Genomic DNA, 5,075 nt, shown 5'->3' with positions numbered 1-5,075 from the left:
AATGTATCTTCTGTTGAAATGGAAACAAGATTTTTTAAAAAAATTGAAGATGATGCTACTTCTACCCTTGTTGAAGTAGAAGAAGATCTTCATTCAAAAAAATGTAAACAAAATTTGTAATTGGCTGTTTTATTTAGGTAAAGATTAAGAACTTTAATTTTTTTTGTTTTATTTTGCCAATTATAAGTGTAAAAAACCTCTGGTATACCTTCAATAAAATCATATTTGACTATTTGTACTCAATGATTCAACTATTTAATGATTTTATTATTTTTAATTATATTTTCTTACTTTCTTCGATGTTTAATGATTAGCTTTTAATTATAAATTTATTTATTGTCTGACACAATTTGCCGAAAATTGATTCATTATTATAATGTAATGACTGATACAAATTTGGACAAAATCTTTTATTGATTATCAATTGCAAATGTAGCTATTTAATGTATGTGACAGTTTTTCACAGAATGATTGATAACGTCCTTTACAAACTGATACAAATTTGAACAAAACCATTGCAAATAATTTTAAAATCAAAATATTTTAGTACATATTTAGAATCAATTATAAACTGAATGATGTATTTGTATGAAAACCTCCAGAATAGCTTTATATTCAGCTGCATGCATAATATTTATAAATCTAAATATTTTAGTAAATTGATACCACTAATTATAAATTGTATGATAAATAGCTAGAATATTATTTAAAGCAATTACTACCCTATTTAATCTAATTTAAAAATACAAAAAATTTGTTTCAAAAGTCTCCACTAATAATTCAGTTGCATGCATAATATTTATAAAATCAATATATTTAGTAATAATGATGCCAACAATTATAAACTGCATGATAACCATCCAGAATACTATTGAAAGCAATTACTACCCTATTTAATCAAATTTTAAAATACAGAAAACTTTGTTTCAAAAATATACCGTAAATAAACTTTTGTTTGTACTATTAATAGGCTAATGGTTTTCAATCAAAAGTACAAATAACTCTTACCACATCTTTTGCTTTTACATTTTGAGTGTTTCCTGATCAACTAAATATCTCGCTCAAAAATAGGGTCTGGGAGAAGAAAAGTGACGAAAAATCCACACTCATGCTCCCATGAGAGGGAGTACTAAAGGAAAGCGATCAATTTTACCGCTAGAAGGTGAGAACCCTACATAGAGAGGAAAGTGATTAGCACTGTTGCTTGAAGATCAAGAACTACTTGCAGAAAAACTACAACAGCCAACACAAAGGTTGGGATAAAATAATAGCCCCGATGGGTAAAAAATTACAAAAGGGTAGGGTAGTATATAGCTAGGCATCAGGGCAAGAATGACAACTAAAGAAACTTTTACTAGTCTTGAATCTGGCGTCTCCAACTATTCCTATCCCTAGTCAGGTCCTCGGAAAGGTGCAGTTCACTCAGGTCGTCTTTAATTTGTTCAAACCATGTTTTCTTAGGTCTTCCTCGACTCCTCTTACCCTCCAATATAATGGTTTCAATCCTTCTGACGAAAGCCTCGATTGGCTTTCTTTGCACATATCCAAACCATCTTAGTATATTTTCGCACATCTTAGCAAATAGTAGGGCAACCCCTAACTTCTCTCTAAACTCCTAATTTTGATCCATCCTTGTTTTATCGCAGATCCACCTTAGCATTCACATCTCTGCTACTTCTATCTTTTGTTCGTGGATCTTCTTTACAGGCCAACACTCTAGCCCATACAACAATGCTGGCCTAATGGCAACTTTGTAGAATTTAACTTTCAGTCTAGACGGAAACTTCTAATCACATAACACTCCGGTGGCTGCTCGCCATTTAAGCCAACCCGCTCGTATACGGTGTGTTACATCTCCATTAATCTCCCCATTACTTTAGATAACAGATCCTAAATACTTAAACTTGGTCGTCTTATTAACTACATCTCCTTCAATGGTCACTTCTTAGCTATCATCTTGCTCTTTGCCACTAAAATTGCATCTCAAATATTTTGTTTTTGTACGACTAAGAAGCCCTTTACTTTCTAATATCACTCTCCATTCATCTATTTTGGTATTAGCCTCATCGCTAGATTCTACGACCAACACTATATCGTCAGTGAATAACATGCAACATGGCACAAATTCCCAAATAGACTTGGAAAGCTCATCTATAATGACTGCAAAAAGGAAAGGGCTTAGTGCTGATCCCTGATGTAAACCTACTCTAACTAGAAAGAACCTTGTAATCCCAACGAGTGTCTAGATGTTAGTTGATGTTCCATCATACATGTCTCGTATAACATCAATATGGCTCCGCGAGATCCCCTTTTTCTACAAGCTCTCCCAGATAATATATCGCGGTATGTTATCATAAGCCTTCTCCAAATCTATAAACACCATATGCAAATTCTTTTTCTTCTCCCTATATTTTTCCATTAGTCTTCTGAGCACATGTATAGCCTCAGTGGTTTATCTCCCTGGCATAAAACCAAATTGGTGTTCCCTAATCACCGCCTCTTGTCTGATTCTCTTCTCTATCACTCTTTCCCACGATTTTATTATGTGACTGAGAAGTTTAATCCCTCTATAGTTCCCACAAGCTTGTGCGTCACCTTTGTTTTTATACACAGGAATAAGTGTACTCCTCCTCCATTCTTCAGGCATTTTGAGTGTCCTCCAGATAACATTAAAAAGGTTAGTCAACCATCGAATGCCTTCTTCTCCTAAACACCTCCATACCTCGATCGGAATATTGTCAAGGCCGACTACTTTGCCTTTCCCCATATCTTTGAGAGCTTCTCTAACTTCATATGTGGTTATGTCCTTGATTGCCCATATTCGTGTTGGTTTTGAACATTAGGAGTCTGTCCTCCCACCTCCTCTGCCCCCAAGATTCATCCAGCAATTTAGAGAAATAATGGTACCACACCTAGTTTTGTTTTCTTCCTGTGTCAACAAAACTTGTACATTCTCATTTTTAGTGTACCTAACTATCTCAACATCTTGCTTGTTACGGGGTTTGGCCTTTGCAAGTTTGAAAAAATGTTTCAATCCCTCTTTTGTATCTAATTTTTTATAAAAATCTTCATAAGCTCGACTTTTTGCCTCAGCTACCGCTCTCTTTGCTACCCGTTTAGCCTCTTTATAAATTTCTTTCTTGCTTATCCGATCTCTCTCTTCCATGCAAGCCAAAAGCTCTTTCAACCTTTTGTTTTTTTCATTTATCTTCTTTCGAACCTCCTTGTTACACCACCATGACTCCCTACATACCTAGGGTTGACCTGTCGGCACTCCTAAGGTCTCCTTAGCAGCTTCTCGAATTGTGCTAATGTTCTTAACTTTTTAGAAAATATTTATGTCCAAAACTGCTTGGGGGATAACAGTATCATGTACATTAATCCTTAAGACATATTTGAGGTTTCGGAATTCAAAAAAAGGTTATATTTACCATTTAAGATTATATTTATTATCAATCTTAAGACAAAATATTTATTTAATAATTATAATAATATAAATCCTATTTTAAACTACAGGATGGAAAAGAATTCAAATGAGCAAATTGAAATAATTGAGGCACCTTCATCATGTTTTGTGAAATCAACAGAATCGAAATTCCTTGAATGCCAAAAGATTATTTTTTGATTTACAAAAAGTAACTGAAGAAGGGGATTATGGGACAGTTGGCACTATTTACGCAATAGATATTTCAAATGAGTGGTGGTACCGTTCATGCTCTAAGTGTTGCGCGCTAATAACAACTGAGAATGGTGTATTAAGATGCCCCAAGTGTAATTGAAATGTTAGCGCAGCTTTAGCAAGGTAAATTTATAACTTTCTTCATTTAAATATTTAATTTTTTTATTAATGTTATTTTAAGACATATTATGTATTTTGATATCATACAAGGTATAAGACACACATCAAGGTCAAAGACAGTCAAGGTGATGAAGTAATACTCATTCTTTGGGATCCCCAAGCAAAAACGAAATTGGAGCTAGCACAAAGGAACTAAGGGATAAGCTTGATAAGGTTCTTCCTACACTTTTTTTTAGATGAATTCAGGTAGCTAAAATATGATTGCCATAATTAACTATTATTTTGGCATTTGCAAAATGAGTTCCTAGGTGCATTACCAATGGAATTGGATAGTTTGATTGACAGAGAATATCTGATGGTATGTCAAACATAGTTGGTAGACGTATAATATTAGCATCTACATATCCGGGGAGTCTGCGTTTTATGACTGAGGTATATCATGATGCTATGGGTATATGCAAGACATATGGGTTTCCAGATGTATTTATTACATTTACCCGTAACCCAAAATGGCCAGAGATAGTGTGTTTTCTTCAGTCCAAAGATCTTCGACAAGAAGATCGACTAGATATAATGTCTCGAGTGTTTAGAATAAAGTTAGATTTATTGGTTAAAGATTTGAAGAAGGAAAATATTTTTGGAAGAGCAATTCCAGGTTCAGTGGCGTATAGTATTGAATTTCAAATGAGAGGTCTTCCACATGCACATATAGTTTTATGGCTCACCCAAGATGATAAGCTCCAAAATTCAGTTGATATTGACAAATTATATCTACTAAGTTGCCTAATAAGGAAGACAACCCTTCACTGTATACATTAGTTTCAGATTTAATGATTCATGGGCCATGTGGATCTTCAAACCCAAAATCACCTTGCATGCAAGACAAGAAGCGTTCAAAGCTTTTTCCTAAGAGGTTTAATGATGAAACATATATCGATGAAGATGGTTATCCCTACTACAAGAGAATGGATAATTGTGCAACTGTAGTCAAAGGTAACATTGAACTAGACAATAGATATGTTTTCCTATACAATCCTTCATTGCTTCGAAAATATAGCGCACATATTAATGTCGAATGGTTTAACCAATCTCGAGCTATTAAATACCTCTTTATGTACAACAAAAAAGGACAATATAGGATTACATCAGGTTGGTGTAGAACGCGCGAAGAAGGGGAAAACGAACAAGATGTTGATGAAATTTAGGAGTACTTCAATTACTGATATGTTTCCACAAGTGAAGCTTCATGGCACATCTTAGGATTTGATATACATTA

At 34.0% G+C, this 5,075-nt stretch overlaps 1 pseudogene; it reads right to left on the bottom strand.

The window, feature by feature from the left end:
• Nucleotides 1-1,945: 1,945 nt before the first annotated feature.
• Nucleotides 1,946-3,166, bottom strand: LOC130813380 (uncharacterized; annotated as a pseudogene).
• Nucleotides 3,167-5,075: the final 1,909 nt, after the last annotated feature.

This window comes from Amaranthus tricolor, chromosome 5 (assembly GCF_026212465.1).
Source record: "Amaranthus tricolor cultivar Red isolate AtriRed21 chromosome 5, ASM2621246v1, whole genome shotgun sequence".
NCBI classification, from domain to species: domain Eukaryota; kingdom Viridiplantae; phylum Streptophyta; class Magnoliopsida; order Caryophyllales; family Amaranthaceae; genus Amaranthus; species Amaranthus tricolor.
This window is presented reverse-complemented; position numbering and strand designations above follow the sequence as displayed.